We start from the raw sequence: 25,926 nt of genomic DNA on the forward strand, positions 1-25,926 counted from the left end.
CTGTGAGCTGTGTGATGCCACGGCACTCTACCGAGGGCCATAAAGTGAGACTCTGTCTCTACAAAAAAAAAAAAAAAAAGATTTAAAAAAAAAAAATCAGACCAGTATGTGGCAACAGCATCAATAATGAGCAACAATAGAGCAAGATTTTTGAAGTTTAAGGAAAAAATTATTTCACACCTATAAATCCATACCAATCAGTCAGCAGAGACATATGCAAAAATGTACGACGCAGAAAATTTAGGAAGTCACATGAGACTGTATTTCACCAAAATGAGTGTAAACCATGAGAAAGGAGAGATGTAGCATACCAGACGCAGTAGAATAAAGCCCAGAATTCAAGGGAAATGAACAGTAGCAGCGATGAGTTACATCAATGAATGTACTCCACAAAGAACATCTTCAAGGGAAATGCATTTATTTCATGATCATCATCTTCAATCATCAGAGAAATACAAATCAAAACTACTTTGAGATATCACCTAACTCCAGTAAGATTAGCCCACGTCACAAAGTCCCAAATCTGCAGATGCTGGTGTGGATGGGGAGAGAAGGGAACAGTTTCACACTGCTGGTGGGATTGCCAACTAATTCAACCTCTATGGAAGGAAGTGTGAAGAACACTCAAAGAACTAAAAGTCGACCTTCCATTTGATCCTGCCATTCCATTACTAGGTATCTACCCGGGAGAACAAAAATAATTTTAACACAAAGACATTTGCACCAGAATGTTTACTTCAACTCAATTCATAATTGCCAAGTCATGGAAGCAACCCAAGTGCCCATCAACACACGAATGGATTAACAAACTGCGGTATGTGTACACCATGGAATACTATTCAGCCATAAGAAAACATGGAGACTTTACATTTTTAAGTTTACCTGGAAGGAGTAAGCTTCTCCTTAGTAAAGTATCTTAGGAATGGGAAAAAAAAAAAATCCAGTGTACTCAATACCAATATGAAACCAATATATAAATAATTACACACCCACCCAAATGATAAAACACAAATATAGTCCAGCAAAGGGGAGGGAAGAGGCTGGAGAGGGCAGAGGGGAGGTGGGAGCATAATTGGTGGGATCTCACCTAATGTGCACAGTATGACAGTGTTCAGCACGTCCCCTCAGTGAAGGGCTCAACTACAACTGGAACTTTACCTCAGAGTTTAGAACAATGTTACCTAAAAATGAGTACCCTCATACTAATTTGAAATAAGATAAAGGAAGAATGTATTTGCTCCAAGCCACAGACAAATGAGTTGGAAATGAGAGGATACTGGAGATACCATAAAGGAGGTGGGAGTCATCTCTCAACAAGTCAAGGGGAACAAAAAGTTCAAAGGAATGGGGCGGTGCCTGTGGCTCAAGGAGTAGGGCGCCGATCCCATATGCCGTAGGTGGCGGGTTCAAACCCAGCCCCGGCCAAAAAAAAAAAGTTCAAAGGAAAACAAATACCACCAACAAAAAAGAGGAAAGACATGATACAGACAGGCCTCAATTTTGAGCAACTTGTGAAATTAACGGAATGGAGCAAGTTGTGAAATTCACAGCTTGAACCCACTTGAAGAAGACGCTATGAACTTTCTCTTCCAGGGGATGCTGTAATTGTGTAAAACCAGGAAGCTGTGTTACCCATGTGCACGTGAATTTCAGCTATCAGAGCAGACAGAGTCAGGAGGTAAAACATAAAACAGACACATCAAAAATAGCCGAGGTAAGAGTTGTAGAAGCAGTAACCACCAAAAGAATTAAGAGCAACTATTAAAAATGCTTTGCATCTGGAATAAAACTATTTCATTATCAGTGTTTCTCCACTTTCGGATTTTTTTTTAAAAACTGTGTTCATGAGTCACTTTGAAAATAATCATTCACGATCTGATTTTTATTTCAACTATGTTCATGAGTCACTTTGAAAATAATCATCTAGTGCAAAAATCTTCAAAGTTTGTATTTTGAAGTATTTTAGGCATTGAGGACCAGACAATAAGTATTTTAGGCATTGAGGACCCTATAGATCTCTGTGGCAGCTACATAACTCTGCTACTGTAGAGCAAACGAGCAATCCATTAGTGAATATGTGTGGCTGTTTTCCAATAAAACTTTATTTACACAACAGGTGGCAAGCCTGATTTGGCCTGCAAGCTGTTGTTTGATGACCCCTTATCTAGTCCAGCATTTCCCAAACTATGGACTGTAGGATATCCCAATATATTTGAAGATTTCGGTTTAAAAGAGGGAGAGTTTCTCCCCCATTCAAAGAATTTAGAAAATGCTAGATTTAACAATACTAAGCAGATTTCTTGACTTCATGGCTTCTTACAAGCTCTAATGTACTTAGAACTTTAGAACATTCAACATGGAAGGAGCGTATAGTACATAGCATTTCTCCAATTTACTTGAATACATCAGAGAAAACACCCAACTAATTATATCTTAAGGGCCACTAGTATTCAGTGGAACTGTCTACGAAACTGTCATAATCCAATTGCTACTGTGTAAAGATGAAAAAATAAGGTGTGGAGGTATTAAGTTACTTGCCCAAGGCTACTTAGCTACATGGTGTCAGAAGTAGCACAGGGACCCAGACAGCTTAGGGTTCTCCCTGCCACCTGAGAGGGAAACCACTTAGATGCCTGTGTAACAATCCAGTGCCAAGTTATCCCTAGTCATCTCTATCCTGGGTGACTTTAGGGGACACACTTTGAAATAATGTAGCTATATTAATCAAAGCTCAAATGGGATACACTTTAAAATAATTTAGCTAAGCCGATGAAACAATACTTAAACTTCAAAAGGGACACGCTTAGGAACTAATGTAGCTACACTGATGAAACAATACTTATGCCTCAAAAAAGTTAAGACTATGGGGTTAGATTTTATTATTTTCTTCAGAAACAGCATGGAGTGAGGTGAATTGATTGAACAGCATGGCGTGAGGTGAATTGATTGGACCATGCATCTGGTTTCTAATTTCTAATACAGGAGTCAGGGAATAGAACAAAATGGAAAATTAAAGAAAGCAAGGTAATACTTTTCTCAGCTTTTTAAAGGGTTCCAGACCATACTATACTCAGTCTGTACTTTGTGGTTTTTAAGTAACAAGTAGCTATTGGTTAAGCTCTATGTGAACACACAGCAATGTACAAAACGCAGAGCAAAAGTCTCTTTTCAACACCGAAATCAACTATTCTATTTTCTCTTATTCATAGAGATGGAGGTTTGAAAATAAACCTTAGCCAATTTAGCTAAGGAGCAGCTTCCCCCTAACGCCTTCGTGAATGGTGTGAAAATCAAACCTTCTTCTTCCAGAACCACGGGAATGCCACCTCTGCCCGCCGAATCCCCGTCCAACTAAGTCTGAGTCAGACTGCTCCAGGGGTCAAGAGTGAGTAGCCCACGGGAAGAGGAAGAGCAGCTGCAGTTGACCTATAAGCTCAGCCTTGGCCTTTTCCCAAGCTAACCCTTAATTGCAACTCACAGACTGGCCCTGAGGTCAGACTCTTACCCCAGACCCGTCCTAATGGCCTAGCACAGTGGGAAGTTGTCCAATCATGGAAACATGGTCATCAGATTCTTCAGAAACCACTTCATTAGATAAGATTACTGTGCTACACTCCTAAAACTCCTGAGTGCTGTGGGAACAGACTGCCAGTCAAGACATGTGAGAAACCATTTGGGTATTGATACAGTATCTTTAGCTTTAAATGCAAATAATTCCTAGCCTGTACAGGGCTATGTAAATTGGCAGGTGCAACTGCAAAATGGAATGGTGATTTTTAATTAATTTTAAGTGATGTTATTTAAATCTAAAAAATTGAGCCAGGTGCAGTGGCTCACGCCTGTAATCCTAGCACTCTGGGAGACCAAGGTGGGAGGAGCACTTGAGGCCAGGAGTTTGAGATCAGCCTAAGCAACACAGGCAGACCTCACCTCTACATAGAAATAAAAATTAACCAGGTGTGGTTATGTCCACCAGCTAATGGGGAGGCTGAGGTAGAAGGATCTTTCGAGCCCATGAGTTGGAGGTTGCTGAGCTATGATGATGCCACTGTGCTATAACCAGGGAGACGGAGAGAGACCTTGTCTCAAACTAAATAATTTCACAATGGAAGCAGTATAAAATATTTTCTATTAAACATAAATTCCTTGCTTAGGTAGGATTACATTTCGCTTTAAATGCTACATTGCTTAAAATGTTACCGTGTATTCTAGTGCATAAGTATACACACGAATCCACTGATCTTCCTGGTATCAATGAAGTGATTCAGCTGAAATGATTTTTCCTCAGAACACTGATGTAACACTGCGATGTGTTCATTTGAATATTTTACACAGACAGCACAAGTTACAGTGATGATTATGTAAATCATAATTGGTATTTAAATCAAAATACTTGTTTTAATGAAGATATAATTAAATCACTTCTCTATTTTATAAAATAAATAGGGCCAATTTTTCAAAGTTAAAACAAAGTCTAAGTCCCAATGCAAAATCAAATGGAGATACAGAAGCTAATACTATAATTAGAACAGTAAAGGAGAAAAAAAGTAACACTAGGGTAGTGCCTGTGGCTCAGTGAGGAGGGTGCTGGCCCATATACCAAATGTGGCAGGTTTTAACCCAGCCACGGCCAAACTGCAACAGCAAAAAAAAAAAAAAAATAGCCAGGCATTGTGGTGGGTGCCTGCAGTTCCAGCTACTTGGGAGGCTGGGAGGCTGAGGCAAGAGAATCACTTAAGCCCAAGAGCTGGAGGTTGCTATGAGCTGTAATGGCACAGCACTCTACCAAGGGCAACAAAGTGAGACTCTCTCTCTAAAAAAAAGTAAAAAACATAATTAGCAGCAATTGTAATTTACTGCTGCAGACCAAGATGAGAAAGTTATTCATTTGTTCCATCAACGAAAAAAATATGTAAGTCAATTTCAGCAAAAATGTAGTAAATTTGGTGCTATTTCCTCTCAACAGTTGGTGGAAACAGACATCCACAATCAGAATTAAATGGCCAACCAAAGATTTTTTTAAAGATTTTTCACATCTCAACTTTGAACCTTAGCCAGCTATAAAACATCTTGGATTCTTGAACCAGTTTACGGAACTGCTGAAAGAAATAGAATACTGTGTCTTCTTTACCAACAATCTCTGGTGGAATCACAGAAAATCTTTTATGAAAGATCTACTATAAAGCTAACTTCAAATCAAAATTTTCTTTACACAGAAAGAACGCTTGTCAAACACTCAACGAAGACAAAATAAACAATATGGTTTGTGTTTTGCACAGGTATTACACTACATATGAAAAAGCTAAATTTGAAGCTGCAAGGAAATGAAAGGCTTATTTCTGACCTAGCTAGACAGGCAGGAGAATTTATGTCAAAACAAGTAAAAAATTAGTTTTATACATTTTTGTCATTTGAATCAGTAGGCAGAAGATTTCATTGAAATCAAAGGCATGATATAAATTGCCTTCAGAATCCACAAAAACCCTGAAGAATATTTTGTTGATCTTGAAAAATTTAGAGTCGGTTTTGAATTTTTACAATGCTCCTTTGAATTTGATGTTAGTAATTCTGAGTTGGCATAAAAGTTAGTGAATTTACGTAACTTGGTTTTAAAATTGGTATTTTATTTCAAAAAATCAGTTTAACTCATCCAAAAGGGATGAACTAGGTTTGTCAATTTGGATATAAATATTAAAGAAAAATAATTTTTTTTCATGTATTCAGTTAATGGAAAACAAGTATATTTGGAACTTGATTACACAAATATACTACTTCTTTCAACTATAAATTTTATGAAAGGTAAATACAGAGTAAGTTTTCAGGTAAAAAAGCAGTATCTGAATTTAGAGCTACTGTAACATCCATACCAAATTTCAAGACAGAGTACAAAGAAAGAAATCTCATTAGTATTCTTATAACATGTTGAAAGGATAGCATTTGGGGTAGACTGGGTTAAAGAAAATATGTTATTAAAATTTCACTAATTGCTTTTTCAATTTTATTAATGTGATTACAAGGAAATTTGAATTTACATATGTGGGTCACATTATATATTATATATCTATCAACAAGTTAGAGATCCTGGCTACTTAAACTCTTTTGCTAGAAGAACTGATGTCATCTGAAAGTTTCTTAGGAATGTAGAATCTCAGGCCCTAGCCAAAACCTAGTGAATAGAATCAGAATTTTAACAAAATTCCCAAGTTTAGCCAAGATGAAATAATAGGAAACACATTTTACCCTTTTGCCTGAGACAACCAAGGAGGAGAAGGCGGAGAAAAACCAGACAAAACATATGAAATAATGGTTTTTCAGGACACGGGACATCAGGAAGTGAATGAAGTGAGTCTAGGATTGCCCAACAGACTCCCTGATTTGAAAATACAGAGCTGAGAGTTTGGGGAGGCATGGGCAGCTTAAACTTGAAGGACAGACTACCAGATAGAAGATAAATGCAGAGAGAGAGAACTCCAGAGGTCTCAGTGCTTATGTCTTCAGTGCAGGTGTGTGAGCAAACTACCTGTAACTGGGAAAAACAACCAGGAGAGATGAGAGATATCAATGTCTGGTGCTGATGCAAAATAGCGACTATTCTCACAAGACAGACTGGAAAAACTCATAATTTCAGGGCACTGGGTACTCAGATGTGGCCCCCCCCAGTCAGGAATAATTAGCCCTAGACTGAGGACTGCTCAAGTTTCACCTAACAAACCTAAAAAGATAGAAAGGAATCAGCTTTTTCCAAGCAGCTTATCGAGACCCCCAAATAAAGCTCAAGAATATTTCCAACACCCAGGAATATAACATCACGTGTTTGGTATCTAGTGAAAAATTACCAGGCATACCAAGAAACAGGAAAATGCAATCCACAGGGCCGGGCTGTGGTGGGTCACGCCTGTAATCCTAGCACTCTGTGAGTTCAAGGCTGGTGGATTGCTTAAGTTTAGGAGTTCGAGACCCGCCTGAGCAAGAGCAAGACTCCATCTCTACCAAAAACAGAAAAATCAGCTGAGCATTGTGGTGGGAACCTGTTGTCCCAGCTACCTGAGAGGTTGAGGCAAGAGGATCAGTTGAATCCAAGAGTTTGAGGTGCCTGTGATGACACCACGGCACTCTATTCAGAGCAACAGATGGAGACTCTGTCTCAAAAAAATAAAAAAGAAAAGAAAGGAAAAGAAAGAAAAGAAGAAAACAGAAAATGCAACCCACAATGAGGAGCAATGTCAATCAACAGAAATTGATCAAGAGTTGAGACAGATAATAGAACTAGGGGACAAAGGCAGATATTTGAGATTTTAGGTAGAGATATAAATACATAAAAACACAAGTCAAATTTCTAGAGATATAAATACATAAAAACACAAACCTATAATGTATGAGACGAATTATACTCTGGATAGGATTAACAGCAAGCACATATTTAAGAAAAAAAACGATTGCAAACTTGAAGACATAGCAAGAAAAGATATAACTTTCTTTTCTGTTTTTAATTTAAAAAAAATGGACAGAGACAACTGCAAATAACCTAATACACATGTCCAAACCTAATAAAAATATAAACCCAAATATCCAAGAAACTTAACTAATCCCAAGCACAAGAAATAACATACATAAAGCACAATGCAAATTGCTCAAAAGCAGTGGTAAACTAAAAAAAAAAGCAGAGAAAAAATAATATACATGTATCACATACAGAAAAACAAAGATAAAAATGATAGCAGATTTTATATCAAAACAATGCAAAGTGCAGCTACATCTTTTAAGAACTAAAAGGAAAAAAATGTTAATCTATAATACTATACCCAGCAAAAATATCTCTCAAAAATAAAGGCGTAGCTCTTTATTGCTATAATTTTAATACATTAGTGCAAGATACTAAAATATAAAAATGTAGACAAAATAAGTACTGTATCAGACATTTAAAAGTGGAAAGAACTCATCGTTCAAAGTACTGTATAATAAGAAATGTTAAAAGGAGTCCGTTCAAGTAAAAAGAAATTGATATCAGGTAGAAATATGGATAAAGGAATAAAGAAGAATTAAAATGGCAACTACCTGAGCAAATATACAAGATTGTTTTCCCCTTATCATTTAAATCTCTTTAAAAGAGAAGTGATTTCTCAAACAATAATAATAATAATTTATTTGGAATTTATCACATATGTGAAAGTAAAACGTATAACAATAATATGAAGGCCAAGATGGAAGTATCCTATTTTAAGATTATTTTCCTACCTGTGAAGTAATACGATATTACTTAAAAGTAGACTGTAATAAGTATGTTACAGACTGTAATAATGTATACTTTAAATGCTAAAGCAACCACCAAAATAACTAAACCAAGAGTTATAGCTGATCAGTCAATAAAAGAAAGAAAAGGCTGCATGCCCATAGCTTAGTGGTTAGGATGCCGGCCACATGCACCGGAGCTGGTGGGTTTGAACCTGGCCTGGGCCTGCTAAACAACAAACAAACAAACAACAAAAAAAGCCAGGTGCTGTGGTGGGCGCCTGTAGTCCCAGCTACTTGGGAGGCTGAGGCAAGAGAATCGCTTAAGCCCAAGAATTTGAGGATGTTGAGAGCTGTGATGCCACAGCACTCTACCCAGGGCAACAAAGTGAGACTGTCTCAATAAAATAAATAAATAAGAGAAACATAGAATCATAAAAATTACTCAAATAATTCAAAAGAAGGCAGAAAACAACAGGAAAAGAGAATAAAGAACAGGATAAACAGAAAATAGCAAGACAACAGATTTAAAATTAACTAAACCAATAGTTACTTGATTTTCATATTGAGGAACAAAGAGCCAACTGTATAAGGCCTGCGAAAAGCCTGCCTGCCTGCCTGCCTGCCTGCCTTCCTTCCTTCCTTCCTTCCTCCCTTCTTTCTTTTTTCCTTCTTACTTTCTCTTTTTCTTTCCTTCTTTCCTCCCTCCCTTCCTTCTTTTCTTTCTTTTGAGACAGGGTCTCACTCTGTTGCCCAAGCTGGAGTGCAATGGTGCAATCAGATCTCATTGCAGCCTCGGACTCTTGGACTCAAGCAATCCTCCCACCTTGGCCTACTGAGAGTCCTGAGGACTAAAGACATTTGCCACCATGCTCCGCTAATCCTTCTTATTTTTTTTTTTTAGAGATGGAGTCTCACTATGTTGTCCAGGTTAGTCTTGAACTCCTGGCCTCAAGAAATCCTCCCACTTCAGCCTCTGAAAGTGCTGTGATTCTAGGCATAAGCCTCACCAAAGAAATGCACTATAATGTAAAGACACAAACAGTTTAAAAGTAAAAGTATGAAAGAAGATACACCATGCTAATTCTTTTTCTTTTTTTTTTTTTTTTTTATTGTTGGGGATTCATTGGAGGTACAGTAAGCCAGGTTACACTGATTGCATTTGTTAGGTAGAGTCCCTCTTGCTGGGGGCAAGACATGATTGCACCATGCTAATTCTAATCCAAAGGAAGCTGAAGTGGCTTTATTAATTTCAGACAAAGTCGAATTTAAAGTAAAAAATACTGTCTGGTATAAAGAAGGGCATTTCATAAAGAGGCCAGTTTGACGATAAAGAGGCCAGTTTGACGAAAGAATGTAACAGTCCTAAACATTTATCCATCAAAATAGCTATGTTTTAAAATACACGCAGCAAAAACTGATAGAACTGAAAAAAGAAATAGACAAATTCACAATCATAGTCACATATTTCAATACAGCTCTCTCAGTATTTAATACAAGCAGTAGACAGGCGATCAGTAAATACAGAACAAATTTGGACAAGATTCACAGGTGATTTGGATGCACATTAAACTTGGAGAAGCAATGTGCTACGCTGTTCAGCACTGAGTAGATTGCATATACTCAGGTTGACTTCTGGCAAATTTTCAAATTTGGACAAGATTCACAGGTGATTTGGATGCACATTAAACTTGGAGAAGCAATGTGCTACGCTGTTCAGCAGTGAGTAGATTGCATATACTCAGGTTGACTTCTGGCAAATTTTCCTTTTGGGTTCTTACTAGGATCATCGTAACTCTTTTGTCTGACTTTCAGGCTAACCAGAAGTTAGAGGATAAGGCATTTTCAGGAAAGTGAATCTTAAAATACATAAATTATAGAATTTGGAGATGGTAGGACTGAAAGGCACTGGATTTATTCATTTTACAGACCTGGAAATTGACACTGCCTCCATTCAGATTTAAACTCCTTGAGGCTTAATCCACTTATCTATGAGACTACACTAAGTAAGGCGTAGACAGGGCCTAGGGCACAGCATAACACATGCTAAATAAACACTGGTTCCTTTCTTCCACGCACTGACTAGTCAGTGTGAACACCCTTGATGTGGAGATTAACTCTCCAGCACATCTGTTAAAATATTGTAATTCTAGTAGAGATGAGGTTAGTCAATATCTTTAACAGCAAAGCATGCCAGTATCTCCACTTTGATCAGTGAAAATCATGAGACATCATTCAACTGAAATTTCAACTAAGCCAATACTTTCCCTTTCAACCCTCAATGAAGAGCTTTAGTTTTAAGGATAACTTGGCCTCATCTAAGAGCCAAGCTAGCTCCTAGCTCATAACAAGAAATGTTAAAAGGAGTCCATTCAAGTCAAAAGAAATTGGTATCAGGTAGAAATATGGATACGGGCAAAGGAATAAAGAAGAATTAAAATGGCAGCTACCTGAGCAAATGTATAAGATTATTTTCCCCTTACCATTTAAATCAAGAAATGGATATCTTCTTAACTACGAAAAGAAGTTAGACAACTTTACAATAAAGTTTTAAATATAATATAATATATATAATAGAATAGAATAGAAGAAAAAGCCACGATTTTTTATTTTTTATTTTTTTAAGCCACTTAGAAAATCTTTATCATTTGTTATTGGCCCAATCAAGAATGGAAAAAAGTGAAGTAGGTGTCAGAGGACTTAGATTCTAGGCTGGATCTTGGTGTTGAACAGAACCCTTCCCTTCGCAAGCCTTAATTTTCATCTTTATAAAAGCAGGATAAGAAGATTAGCCCTATTCATCTTATAGGTTGCAAAAAGAATTAAAATGAGACAAACATGAAACCAGAAAGCATACGTAAGTGCAAGATAATATTATTTTGAATGACTATGGGCTTTGGTTCTTCCTGTTCATATAAAAAACCAAGAGGTAATTGGAAGGGGAAATATTGTTAAATTATCAAGCTAATTTTTACTTTCAAGATTTATGCACTCATTACTGCATCAGCAAGCATGAGGTTCTAAAAGGCAAAATTTTCCTAAATTCCTTCTGAAAAAGTTTCTCTGGCAGGAATAAAGAAGCGTAGCAACAAGAAAAAGTTTCAGAACCTTAAGCAAAACCAGATCATATAACCCTACAAGTTAAGAAATTTTGGCCTAACACTGACTCAAACTTTCTCCCTAAAACCTTAGCCAGAAAATTAAGACAACAGTGGCAATATTATATAGCAATAAAACTGTTTAAATAAAAAAGAAAATGGGGGTAATGATCATTCTCCAGGTTTTATAAACTAGCATTCTTTCCGCATGAGCCCCAAACTTGTCTTGGGAAGAAGCACACGTGGGAAACCAAACCAAACCAAATCCTAATGTTTTCACTATGAGTCAAACACAGATCTAATATCATAAATATCCTTAGCACAAAGCAGGCAGATCCTTGAATTCTAACCTTCAAACTCAACTCAAGGCACTAAAAACTCCAATTCAAATTTAATAGTTTTGTTAGTAAAATTTTACTGCATTAGCATCAGATCTGGAACCCCCAACTTCACATGTGACCTCCACTGTGCTATCAATTTATCAATTGGCTCCATGCACTGAAATGTGAACGTGACCCAAGAGTCAGAAGATTTAGATTTAAAACTCAATCCTATCACCCACTAGATACGCGATTTCGGCCAGTTGTTTTATTAATGCCTCCTAGGACTTGATGTTGCTCATCTGTGAAATGGGAATAAAATGGCCTACTTCCTGTGATGCTTATGATTAAATGATGTTAGATATGTGAAAATGCCTAGCAGAGTGCCTTGCACATAAAAGTGCTCCATAAATATTTATACACTTGAATAAGCCTCTCTTAAGTTTAAACTGTGATTATCCATGACAAGTCGTTTTCACAGCACTTTAAACTGAAACGTTCAGTATTCACTGTTAGGAAGGGATTAATCTTAGCAAGAGCTGTTTATCCCACCAGACTACAAATAATGCTTTGGAGAATAAGAATGACAAGGAGAGACAATGAGAATAAAGAATAAATAAGGAAGAAGAAAGAAGAAGGGAGGGTAGAGGGGGGAGAACATCTTGAGAAAAATCCTCTCATCCTATGAAATCTATTATTTTCATGGTTTAAACTGTCTCCACTCTCCTAGCTATACTGAAATTAGAAAATGTTAACTCTATAGGCACGCTCGTATTTGCCTATACTTGGCGATGGTACCTAATTCAGTAAGCCTAAATACAGTTGAGGCAACTTTGCCTATTTCCACAGCTCATTAACTCTCCCCAGTTGTCCCTAGAATTAAAAACAATGGCAACACCATTTGGAAAATACGAAAGGATGAAACAGAAAAGCCATTGTTGGGTCAACATAAGCAATTTATGTGAACTTGGCAACCAAAGAGGTGTCTAAAAAGCTTGGAGGAGAAAAAGGTTTAGGTAAAGATTATGCAAACACAGCACTTGAATGTTCTCAAAGCCAACTTGTAGCTGAAACAGGAAATCTTGGAGAAGAAAAGGTATTTTTGGAGACTTGGGTACGGGGCAAGTGAAATATGAGTGGGTTTATAAACGTTAGTAGTTCTACAATCAGATAAAGGATGCTACTACTATTAAACCTAGAACCAGTATCTGTGCTCCTGGTGAGTTTTCCACAATAAGTTTGCAACTTCCTCTAAGGGTTTTTCTATTTTTTTTTTTTAATTTTTCCAAGAAGCCTAGATAAAAGAAATGGAACCAATTTGTTCATGGGAAAAAATTAAGTGCTTTCACTGCCTGCTGCAAGGAATTTGTGTTTTCCCCCAATACTGTGAGAATCAAAGATATAGAAAAAAGTGCCATGTGATGAAAGATTTTCTATTTTTTTAATGATGAAGTTATTTTTTTTAAACACATAGATGTTGGGTTTACATAATCAACCAAAAACATTTTCCAACCATATAATTTCCTTGTCAGGCATATAACATGGTTTTCTTTTTCCTGGAAACTCAATGTGAGGAGCATACAATGGTGACTGTTTTTTAAAATATAACTGGATAATTCTGGGGTCCAGTGAAAAAAATACATACAAATCCAATTTAAAAGTCTTATATCAAATTCGTTTTTAGGAAGTGGGTGGAAATAGTTTAACATTGCTTAAAAGTTAATTGTTTCTAAACTCGAGCTCATAATCCATTAATTTTTCCAGGAATCTAAATTCTTAACCTTCTTCTTTTTTTTTTTTTTTAAGACAGTCTCACTTTGTCACCTTCAGTAGAGTGACCTGGTGTCATAACTCAAACTTGGGTTCAAAGGGATTCTCTTGCCCCCGCCTCCCAGCTGGGACTACTAGGTACCTGCTACAACACCCAGCTATTTTTTAGAGACAGGGTCTTGTTCTTGCTCAGGCTGGTTTTGAGCTTCTGATCTCGGGCAATTCATGAGCCTTGGCCTCCCAGAGTGCTAGGATTACAGGTGTGAGCTACTGTGCCTGGCTTTAACCTTATTCTTAGAGTTTAAAAACTGATGGACTAAAAAACTGAGGTCCCTTGAAAAAAAAAGAAAAAAAAGCATGTTTATCTCCAAATATTGCAGGTGGAATTGCCTGATTATGACACACAGTTCAGGGTTGGAGATCTGTCTGTCTTTCTACTTATACGCCACCAAGAGCCATATCTGAAACAGGACAGACACAGCCCTAAGGCAGAATGCACTTGTCACTGTTTCTTCTTGGGCCACAGAGTGATTAAACCTGCAGAGGGCACAGGGCTCCTTTTGGAAGAAACCAGAATCTCACTTCCCCTTTAAGCCTCTCCTTTCCTTCAAGAACGACAGGTTCCCTCTGACCTACCCAGCCAGTGTTCCTAACAATCGCAACTGTATTTTATAGAAATACAGAGCCTTGCAATTCTTAAAAGGCAGAAAAGGGGAGAGAAGAGCACTGTCACTTACACTGCACTGGATTTGAAGATGAGACTTCTGAAAGTCTGCACTAACGTGCACAGACATGCCCTAGTGGGCTTCTGCTCAGTGAAGGGGCTTTGGAAGAACAGACCCAAATGAGGGAGTTACTCTCGGCTTCAACAGGCCTGAAATAGAACCACTTTCCTCATCCATGAGCAGTTGAGAACATCAAGGCAGAAACCAGAGGCTGTTGGTTGCAATGCACAGCACCGAGCAAAGAGGCAGACAGTTGTGGCCTCAACAAGCCAACAGCCAGCTCCTGGTCAGCGGGGAGAACAGTGACTCGCTTTACAAACGGAGCTGGCAAATACTGAATATAAAGGATACTCAGAAAAAAATGCATAATTACAGATTCCAAGTTACTGTCTAAACTAGATCCCCATGGTATATTCTTTCTATAATACGACAGCCAGGCTAGGCTGACTCCTCACTGCACATCCTTTATGCAAAAGGGATCTCCAGGCACATTCAGTGACAGGGATGATGAGAGAAGAAGAGAAGCCAGGAAGATACTGATACGTCCTCTTGTTTACTGCAAAGTGTTTATGACCTTGGATCTGAGTTCAACCCATACTCTTCCACTTATTGTCTTACCTCCAGTCAGCTAGTTAAGGTTTCCACTTAGAAGACTGTGCTAAGTAAAACAGATACAGCAAGAGTGTCTAGTCCTTCAGCATGGCAGACTTAGGTCATCCTAGCACACTCTGGGAGGCTGAGGCAGGAGGATCGCTTGAGGTCAAGAGTTCAAGACCCATCGGAATACAGTGAGACCCCTGTCTCTACTAAAAATAGAAAAATTAGGCAGGCGTGGTGGTGGGCGCCTGTAGTCCCAGAGACTTGGGAGGCTGAGGCAGGAATACTGCTTGAACCCAGGAGTTTGAGGTTGCTGTGAGCTCGGCTGAGGCCACAACATTCTAACCTAGACAGAGAATGAGACTCTGTCTCAAAACAAAAAATGTCATGCCCTCAAAACCCTCAGCACAGGGCCTGGCAAATACTGCACAGTCACCAGATGATGGCACCATCCTCAGCACCCCACCATGGCATTCTCTTGGGTCCCTGTTACATCTGGAACGTGCTTCCATATAACACCTATGCTTATTTATTTAAAAACGTATCCCCCAATTGTAAGCTCCGTGAGGGCAGGCATCACTTTTCATTCCCAACACTAAGTATGCATGTGCACACACACCCATGCACACATACGCACAAGCACGCCCCATGTGATCAACAAATGTTTGCTGAACAAATACATGACAGAATGAATGTCTTTTTTGTCTATAATCCCCATTTCTTGTTTGTCTATAATCCCACTTTTGAGATCTTTTCTCCAGATGTTGCTATGGGTGGGTCACTTGACGAGGTGAATGGAAGCTGATGATCACATTAACGTTCTACGTGCAGCAATACCAATGTAAAGGCCATTACATTGGTCCAAGTGTGTGCCTGTCTACACCCACATTAGCTTCCATCCCAATGCCGTAAACACAGTCCCACATCTACCAGGGCCAGGAAACCATTTCATTGGGAAGTTAAAGAACCAAACTCCATTTTGGCGTAGGGCAGCACCCTTTCACGTTTTTTGGAAATTGAAAGAGTTAGAGCAAAGAGAAATGTAAATTAAGTAGTGAACACAGATAAACAATTTTTTTTTTTCCAGAAAAGACATTTTCTTGCAGTGATCAAGTAGCAGGCAGGAGAGATCTGGAGTGCACAGTGAACACTGCCGTGCTACCCTGCCATGTGGGAGCAGCTGTGGCCACTGCTGTCACCCTCCAGCTCTACCTTCAGGCAGAGAGAGAACACCCAGCAATCCTCCTGCTCCTTTCCTGACCCTGAGTATACCCCTTGTTCACAGCTTTTGGAAAAAACCTAAAGATGCCTTAATCTGGTCAATCTGTCAAAGATTTCCTAAAACCCACTCTCCGGTATATTATTAGGGATAGAGGGTCACAGGTAGGAAATACTCCTAATCAACCTTTTAAACAAAAGGACCAAGTACAGTCTTAATATGATTGATTATTCATGACTTAAGCACAAACTCCCTTCCAAGATTTTCCAGAAATATAATTTTTTTTTTTTTTGTGGTTTTTTGGCCAGGGCTGGGTTTGAACCCGCCACCTCCGGCATATGGGACCGGCGCCCTACTCCTTGAGCCACAGGCGCCGCCCCAGAAATATAATTTGAAAACAACAACAGCAACATGAATTCTGCCCTGGGTATGTACCATTTCCATTTGCAATTGCAATGGAGAGTTTATCCAAAACAAGCTGATGTTTCAGTTACTTTCAAGGTATTGTTGTGTGAAAGGAACATCAAAATAAATTTCAAATGTTCTCCCACTAAGTTCAGGCCTCTTTAAACACCCTGACCTGACCAGTTTCAAAGCAGGTATTTCCCAGTTTCAATTCCAAAGCAGTATTTTTTAAAAGCAAAAGTTTTCCTCTAATTGGAGACATAGACAGGGCGCTCAGTGTAATTATTACAGCATAAATGAAGGTGACAGGCCGATGGGACGGACTCAGGACAAAGGCAGAAGGCTCTGCAAATTGTTCAGAAGAAAACGATAAAGGAAAAAGAACGTACCCATCAGGAAGCACTGTCAAAAAAGGGGGAGGCAGGAAAGGGAGGAAGAATGAACGAGTGGAGAGCAGCCTTGGATGGAAACAAAGCCGTGTGCTGGAAACCCTGGGAAACTGCACACACAAAGGGGCAGCTAGCGCAGGGGAGGAGCTGAATGGGGCAGCGGGACCGCCAGAGAGAGAGCTGCCAGAAGGAACCAGGAAGGCCTGCAGGGCAGGGAACTTACCCGAGTCACGGAGCAAGCTGGATGGTGGGGGAAGGCAATCAAACACCTATGACAGATGGAGATAAGGACATTCAAGGCAAACTGTCCCTAAGACACTTGAAACCCAGGACTGCGGGAGGTGGCTGGGTGATGGCAACAGACCCAGTGCAGGAGGTACAGCATGTCAAAGAGCAAACAAAGGGTCCTAGGAGGAGGAGAAAGCCACCAAAGTCCGGGGATTGGGTGAGGTCTTAGGGGACATGCAGGGAACTGGACTGGGCTGCCCTGGGGAATACTAGAGAGGTCCTGAGCAGAGGAGGGGCCCTCTGGGGCTGCCCTACTGAAACTCATCACCTTCTTCCTCCTACAGAGAAATGGCATGGTCACCACTACCAACAGCCCCCCTGCAGAAAATTTGAGACTGGTTACCTCTGACCTTCCACCTCTATTTGACCTCCATCAAGAACTCTGCAGCATCTCAAAGTATTAAACAGGAATAAACAGTTTGATGGTGCAAAAGTAGTTACCTTCTGAAAAGAGCTGCTCTCAGTGAAAAAGGATAATGGGTCTTAGCCACATTGGGCATGTGTGTGTGTGTGCATGCATGTAACAGGAAGGAGGACCCGTGTGTTAGAAAGCTGGCAATTGTACTTGAGAGACAAGGCTCAGAAACATAACATGATAAGAGAATAATTGTAATGTGCAGAGGAATGTACTAAGGAAGCGAGCTTTATCCTAGGGAAGCCCCCTGTGGGAAATCTGGGGAGGACCACTGTGATCAGGTGAAGACAGCTAATCAAATCCTCCAGAGAAAGGTGACAGACACAACCTCCATCTGTGCCTAAGGTGACCCTCCCAGCTAGAGAGAATTTAGTTCAGATCCTAGCCCAGCCAAGGTTCTCAACTGCGGAGCCTCAGTTTTCCCTTCTGCAAAATGAAAACTCTGGATCAGCAACCCTAAGAACCTCACAAAGTTCTAGAGCAGTGATTTTCAACCCTTTCGCATGCAGCCAAAGGATCTTGGTGTGCCGCAAAAATTTTTAAAGATCATTAATTCAACTATTTTTGAAAGAAGTTCAAAGCACCGTAGGTATATTCTTATTTTTACTGGTTTTGATCAATGTCATTTAAGTGTGCCCCAGAAGTTTAACGATAGGTTCAAGTGTGCCATGAGATAAAAATGCTGGTCTAGAGCGTCTCAAGTGAAAATGGGCTAAAACCAAGTGAAAAGTGAAACGCTGTAACAATCCATTACTACCATGCAGAAGAAATGAAGTAAAAGATACATGAATGTGTAAATAGAACCCAGAAAGGGATTAAAGGGCTTAGAATTGTGGGTGCAACTCAGCAAGCCTGAGTCACGAGGGGTTCTGAAGCCACAGCAGTTTCCAGTATAAGATCCCGGAAGAGGTAGATGGGAGTCAGAGTTAGAGGCTTTTACACATGTCTAAGTCATTGTGGTTTATTTTACATCTTCTAGAACAAAGGGGATTGAAACTGACTGAATCCCAATAAAGGATTGTGATTTATTCTGTAGATACCAAAGGGCCATTTATTTACAATTCACAGTAATTAGCAAAGCCAAAAGTTTTAGAGGAGATGGAAGACAGGAAACCTCAGTGGAGACACTTATCTCTACATGCACACAAAACCTTCTCTTTCAAGAGCGTGTACTCAAAATTTGATAAATCTTGTAATGATTCTTGTGTCTTCCTGAGGTCAAGACTCTCCTTGGATTTTACTAGCACATCAACTTGCTACCCCGGCTTTATTTGGGCTGACAGGATTCTGACACTGTCCCCCAAACAAAAAGGTGCTACCTCTGCCACAGCCCTCATATTTTAAGTATTTGTTTAGATCAGTTTAAGTATTTGTTTATATCAATTATTTACCTTTATAGATTCCCCAGGCCAGTCACATGGCAAACAGTCAATAAAAGCTTTGCTGAATTAAACAGCCAAATCCCCTTGGATAAGTAATAACTTCTCTGGAACTCTTTATGTTTTCTCACTGATAAAACAAAGGGCGTGGTGGGCAAAGTATCTTCCAACTCTAACAAATGCAAAACCACTTAATGCTCTGAAAACACAAAAGCATTGTCAGGGAGACACAGTAACGTTTATGGTTTTCATGCAATTGAAAAATACATAAAATTAAATCTAATCATATGGCGATTAAAAAAACACTTATTTTTAATATTAGATCCATTTCTTTGTTAGTCAATGAAACATACAAACAATTGAGGTTTTAAGAATGGAAAAACTATACATGCTGGCAATCCTAAGAAACAAAAAACAAAACACATTTATTTGGAAAAAAATGTTAATTCTGACATTTCCTTTTAAACCTTCTCCCCTGGCAGACTTGATCTGGAATAACATTGACATAACAGAAACACATCAGACTATTTACAATGTCTACCGTTTAACAAAGGCTCCTGGCTGTTTTACCTTCCTTGTTTATTGAACAAAGGCAGCAAATGTAAGTACAGTTGCCCCAGCAGCTGGCAAGTTCTCTTCCATATTCGAAGAAGTTGTGGAACAGCTGGGGAATGCAAGATGCTTTTGAACAAGCTGCTATGTGATCCAAAATAACGCCGCCTGTTCATCTTCCGCACAATGGGAGCGACAGCCCAGCTCAGGTCTGGCGCATGCCTTGCAGCCGTCCCTTTCTTCCCAGCTGGAGCCCAACAAGTGGCTACCATGGAACCAGACGCACAAAAGCGGGGAGCTTTCTCCTGACCCTTTACATGCTGTCCGTCCGTTATCATTTTCCAGTAAGGGAGAAAGCCGCCTTTTGCACGCAAAGGTAAAACCTCCAGGACGCTCCCTCCCTGTGCCCCCTGTCCACGTGCTTCTTGGAGATAATGTTCATGGTCACTAGACCATCACCATCGAGTGGTGTTCAGTGACATTATAAGGTTTCTTGATAGAGCCTCAGTCCATAACGGATTGTTTAAAAGATGAAAGCAAAAACAGAATAAAAAAGAACAGAGCAAAATAAATAAATAAAAATTAATTAATTAATTAATTAATTACAATTAAAAAGAGACCTGATGTGCTATAAGAAAACTATTTCTCTATTTCTGTTTGCTTACTTGAGAAACATTTGAGTCTTTTTAACATATGAAAGAACTATACTGATTGCTCATGAATTGTTCGGCTGAACTGATTTATACTTTATCCTGACACCTTTTCTAAAAGCTAGGTTAGCGGTGTTCTGATCTTGTGTGGTTTACCGTATTTGAGCAAATATTTTTGCAATGTTATGTCTCAAACTGTTCTTCCTCTTCTATTGACTTGGTGCCTTACCTTTAAAAGACTCTCGGAAAGTATTTTCCAAGGAAATGGTCTGTCTTTATAAGACTGGGCCAGCACAATTTTCACAGAAGCAGACATATTTCTTTAGTGCTATACATAGCTATTGAATGAAAGTATTTTCTCCAGTTTTCTCAACAAAAGTCCTATCATCTTGGCCATTCGACTACTGTCTTTAAATTTAAAGGAAAGGGAAATGACTAGGGGAAAAGCCACAAAATTACACAGCAATAAAATCAGGAGAAAAGCGCTACAGTCCTGGAACCCTTTGTAAATTCCTTGGGCAACTGGACAAAGCTTTCCATCACTGCCATCCTGCGCCTACCCCCGGCTTGCGGATAAGAAAGAGGAATCGCTTACTGCAATATTAAGAAGAATAGTGAGTTCAAGAAAATTATCAAGTACTTTACCTCTGTGGATGAGGAGAGGAAGAAAAGAAATAAGGAGTCTGTCCCTAAACAACAGCATTGTCAGTTAACATTTATTGAATAACAGCTATGTGCTAGGGCCAAGTTGTATGCTAAATATCTTCTATGGACTATCTAATCTTCATAGCTTGAAACAAGAAGGTGATATACTGTTCTTTTTTTTGAGACAGAGGCTCACTTTGTCATCCTTAGTAGAGTGCTGTGGCATCATAGCTCACAGCAACCTCAAAGTCCCAGGCTCAAGCAATCTTCTTGCCTCCATCTCAAACTACAGGCGCCCACCACAATGCCAGTATTTTTTCTTTTTTTTTCTTGTAGAGACAGTCTCACTTTATGGCCCTCGGTAGAGTGCCATGGCCTCACACAGCTCACAGCAACCTCCAACTCCTGGGCTTAAGCGATTCTCTTGCCTCAGCCTCCCAAGTAGCTGGGACTACAGGCACCGGCCACAATGCCCGGCTATTTTTTTTTTTTTTTTGGTTGCAGTTTGGCCGGGGCCGGGTTTGAACCTGCCACCCTCAGTATATGGGGCCAGCGCCCTACCGACTGAGCCACAGGCGCCGCCCCAGCTATGTTTTTTTCAAAGACAAGATCTTGCTCTTGCTCAGCTGGTCTCGAACTCGTGGACTCAAACAATCCACTTGCCTAAGCCTCCCAGAGTGCTAGGATTACAGGAGTGAGCCACTGCGCCTGGCTACTGTTCTTGTTTTTAAAAAGGTATGTGAAGCTCAGACAGGCTGAACAAATTATTCAAGGTAACAAATAGTGAGGGCAGTATTTGCACCCAACCCATTTATTCTGACTTCAGAAACTTGCCCTGAACCTGTATGCCTGGCTGTCTCTGCCTGGGATATTCTGAGTCCTAGACCATCATTTCAGAGTTTCAGGCATCTTTCTCTAAAGCAATACATTTTAAGTACATTCAGGACAATACCAAACCAAAGTCCTACACTGTGAACTTGAGGTCCACACTGCAAAAAAGTTTGTGCATAAAACCAGATTCTTAGATCCCTGAAAGAAATATGGGGGTTTTAACTTGTCAGTCAGTAAGTCTGGCCTTTATTTCCAAGGCAGACTTCACTTAATTTTAAACACGCGTTAAGTACAGTGGTGAAGTCACACACGCTTAAACAGAGTGGGAACTTGAGCTCCTTGCAACAAGGAAGGCCAGCAGCCTCCATCCTGTGTAGCAGAGGCCTGCCTGCCTAACAAAACACCACGCAAAGCAAAAAAACAGTTATTTCTGACTTTTTCCAATTGTCATATACTTCTAAAGGCTTTCAGAAGAAGTCTTAGTTCTCTTCATATACCTAGTAACTTCAACTTTAGATAAGAATTAACTTAAATGAGGCACTGACACCAACCAGAAGCCAGTAATATGTGACAAGTCAATCAAATCCAAATGCCTGACATAATGAAACTCGAGCTAGGGGTTACAGCAGCCTAGGCCTGTCAATCCATAAACAATGCTTCAGTAACAGCCTTTTGCCAAAGAAACTGGGAGAATCAACAGCCCTAGTTTAACCTGTTAATTTCAAGCGTCGGTTTCCTCATCTGTAAAATAGACAGAAACTCCTGGGAGGAGGCTCTAAGGTTTAAAAGGTTTAAAAGAGAAATGTGAAGGTCCCTCCATGGTATGTTAAGAAACATGCCTAGACCTAGCTCAGTGGTCAGGGCGCCAGCCACACGCACCAGGGATGGTGGGTTCGCAATGACAACATCAAATATAGCCGGGCGCTGTGACGGGCGCCTGTAGTTGCAGCTACTTGGGAGGCTGAGGCAAGAGAATCGCTTAAGCTCAAGAGTTGGAGGTTGCTGTGAGCTGTGACTCTACAGTACTCTACCGAGGGCGACACAGTGAGACTCTGTTTCAAAAAAAAAAAAAGAAAGAAAGTCTCTCATCATTAGCAATTCAAAAACCCAGTTCCCAGTTCCCTTAAAACAGAAGGAGGTGGAGTCAGACAGGACGCGAGAGGAAAGTGTGGATTCCATCCCTTGATCACTGGGTGCCCAGGGGCTCCCACTGAGCAGAATACCCCAGGTGTCTCTTCAGTAGCAGCGCGTCCTCCGCTCCTGTCCAGACCCTGGGAAAGGTCTGGAGCGCAGCACAGATGATACCCCTGACATAAAGGTTTGCAGTAAGTTACCACAGCTTCGGGGATCGCGGTAGGGACTTTCACTCCTTTAATTTCCCCAGAGGGCCTCTACCCTGTGCGGAACTTCCAGTTGCCATAAACTGTTAGACTTCGTAGGATTGGTAGTGCCTCTGCCCGGAGCGCTTAACCCCGCCCTTGACCCAGATCGCGGCCCGGACCGGAGCCGCCCCGCCGCTCACTCCCAGCAATGCAATTACCGCCTCCCGGAGCTCTGCTCCAGGTGCCCGGGCTGCCGGCTGTCACCCGGCTAAGCCACGCCCCCCGGGAGCCCGCACGCGCAGACGCCGCGGGAGGGGCGTGGGAGGCCGGGCTGGCTGCACTCGCCCGGCGCGGGGTTCTAACCCGCGGGGTCCCTGCGGGCGCGCGGGCCCGGGGCCCGAAGGAGGGGTGCGGAAGCCACTGCCGCCCTCGCCACTTGCAGCCGAGATCGGGAGAGGAAACAGGCGATATCGCAGTTCTGAATACTCGCGCGCCCCTCCCCGGGCCGCCCGCCTCCCCGCCCCTCCTGCTGCTTAACGGGCCGCGGTGTTAACTTCCCGAAAACTCCGCGGAGAGAAACCCTCAGCCCGCGGGCTCCTCCCGGCCGCGCGCGCCAGGGCGCGCCGGGGACGGAAGTGGGTGGAAGGCGGCGGCCGCGCCGCGCCTTTGTTACTGCTCCGGGACCCCGGGGCCGCCCGCAGCTGCCCGGGGATCTGCCGCCTCCCCCCTGCAGGCTGCTCCTAGGTTCCCCCTCTGCCCACGACAGGACCGCCCGGAGCCGAGTAAAGGTGCCGCCACCTCCGGCCACTGCAGAGGGGCGCGCGGCGGCGAGCGCCGGTGTCCTCCGCCGGCCTCAGCCCCACGCGGCCGGTCCCTCCCCTCGGCCACCGCGCGCAGCGGCATTCCTCACCTTCCCGGGCTTGCCCCACACCTCCGCGTCGCAGAATCGCCGCTTCCCGCCCAACAGCAGCTCCGCAGCCCGGACTTCTCGGCAGCGCCACGGCCACGCCCCGCCTCTTTCCCACGGCGCGAGGATCGGGTCCCCCCTCTCGGGGTGATTCACTTCGCTTCTTACCTGGAGGTTTGCACAAGTCCCCACCCCTCCGCCGGCCCGCGCGGCTGCCGGGAGTTGGCGCCCTCTGCCGGGCCACCAGGCGGGAGCACACCCGGGACCGCACCAGCCGCTGGGCAAAGAGGGCAGGGAACGCGGAGAGGAGCCCAGCGCAGGGACCCCCGCGCCTCGCGCTGCGAGTCACCCTTCCCCAGCAGGGGCCAGCGCAGCGCGCGGTGACCTTCCTGGGACAGACTCCTGGGAGGACAAGACCAGAGCAGTTCCCGCGCCTTGGGACACGAACGCGCGCCCCGGAACCGCCCCCCTTGAGGGCCAGCTGGCCCACCCCTGCCCCCCGAAGTGTTCCGAGGAAACCGCAACGAGGTGGCATAAGCGCGTTCTGTTTTAAAACACTGGAAAGTCAGTTTTTGGTGTGTTTGGAAACAAAGTATGTGTCCTGTGTCTCAGTAGCTCTCCTCCACCCGAATTAAAGGGACAGAAGGGAGGGAGATGACCTGTTACACTCCCCGGGTCCCAGGGCCAGGAAGAGGCTTGGGGCGAGCTCCTGGAGCAGTCTCAGCTCCGCGGCCCTGGAGGTTCTCGGGTCCGGGTTAGCGCTGGAGGTGCCGGCCGGGGGGAGTGGCTGTCCTGACTCTCTCTGTCACCGGAGTAAACACACTTGCAGCAGATCAGCCTACCCTAGTCCGGAGGGAAACTCTGGGGGGAGACCAGGAGGAGGGCAGAGGAATTCCCCGCGCTAGGGCGACCGAGTGCGTCCCTGCTCGCGCCCCAACTGTCCGGCCTCACTCACCTTCCCGGCGCGCTCCGGCCGAGCCCACCTGCCGGGACAGGAGGACACACTTGCGCCGGATCTCCACGGGACGGCACAGTCCCCTGCTCAAGCTGACTCTCTTGGGGGGCGGAGGGTGGCGAAGAGGACTCGGAAGAGTCGTCGGCCAGGCGTCCAGTAACCGGAGCAGAGCTAGTTGCGAGGCGAGCTCGTCCGTGAGTCTGGGCGCCTCCTTCCCCGAGAGCCGGTGCGCGAGTCCAGGCGCGGCGGGCGGGCGCCGGGTATTAATTGTAGGGCCCTGGGTGTCGGCAGCGGGGCGCTCTGAGTGGCTCGGACCGCGCGCCAGGCCGGCGGGGCCAGCGCGACCCACCCCCTCGGCGCGCTCCCGGCCGGGCCAGGCCCAGGGACGCGCCCACGCGCACGCGCCGAGCGGCTCCGGGGCTGACACACTGCTCCAGCTGCGCCACCGCGCGCCGCTGACCCGAGGCCAGGAGGGCTCTGTTTACCTTCGAGCACCTGCGCGGCCGCTCTGATTGTCCAGCCGGTTCCAGGAATAAAACCTGACGAGCTGTGCGAACGCTGTGGCCGGCAGCACTGTGGGCCAGTTGCCAAGGAGACCAGCAAGTGTGAAAAAGGCACATCAGAATCCCTCGAAATTTGTGGAAACACAATTACTGTCCCCTTCCGCACCAGTGTCTGATTCTGTAAGTCTTCCTTGAGGCCCCAGAATCTGTTTTTCTAAGAGCTGCCCAGGCGATGCTGAGGCAGTGGAGAAGATGAAATGAGTTAAGGCTTGTGAAAGTACTCGCTATAGGGCAGAGCGGTAGATAAACTTGAACATGTAAAGCATGTGACTTGTCCGTTTAGGTAGGTTGTGTTCACGTTCAATTTCCCTCCAACTTCTTTTCCTCTGAGTGTCAGACTGCTTTATGTTTCCTTCCCAACAGGCACCAAGCTTTAGGTAGACCAGTTCCCATCAGAAAAGGAAAAAAAAAAAAAAGAAGAAGGATGGGAGGGAGGGAAGGAAGGAAGGAAGGAAGGAAAGAGGAAAAAGAAAGGAAGGAAGGAAGGTTAAAGAAAAGGAAAGTGAGTGTATTTGTTTGCTAGGTCTGACAGAAATGTATGTTCTGCTTCTGGAGATCAAGGTGTGGCAGGGTTGGTGTCTTCCGAGGCCCCTTGCCTTTGCTTGACGATGGCTGTCCTTTCCCTGTGTCTTCACGTGGTCTTTCTTCTCTGTGCGCCAGAGTCCTA

General features: G+C 42.8%; 1 protein-coding gene across 1 annotated transcript in view; it reads right to left on the bottom strand.

The window, feature by feature from the left end:
- Positions 1-24,829, bottom strand: part of SVIL (supervillin) — a 267,829-nt gene extending 243,000 nt beyond the window's left edge. The window contains exon 1 of the mRNA XM_053572488.1: positions 24,697-24,829. The gene's annotated coding sequence lies outside the window, so the exon portion shown is untranslated. The remainder of the gene's footprint in view (positions 1-24,696) is intronic.
- Positions 24,830-25,926: the final 1,097 nt, after the last annotated feature.

The sequence above is a fragment of the Nycticebus coucang genome, chromosome 20 (genome assembly GCF_027406575.1).
Source record: "Nycticebus coucang isolate mNycCou1 chromosome 20, mNycCou1.pri, whole genome shotgun sequence".
NCBI classification, from domain to species: Eukaryota; Metazoa; Chordata; class Mammalia; order Primates; family Lorisidae; genus Nycticebus; species Nycticebus coucang.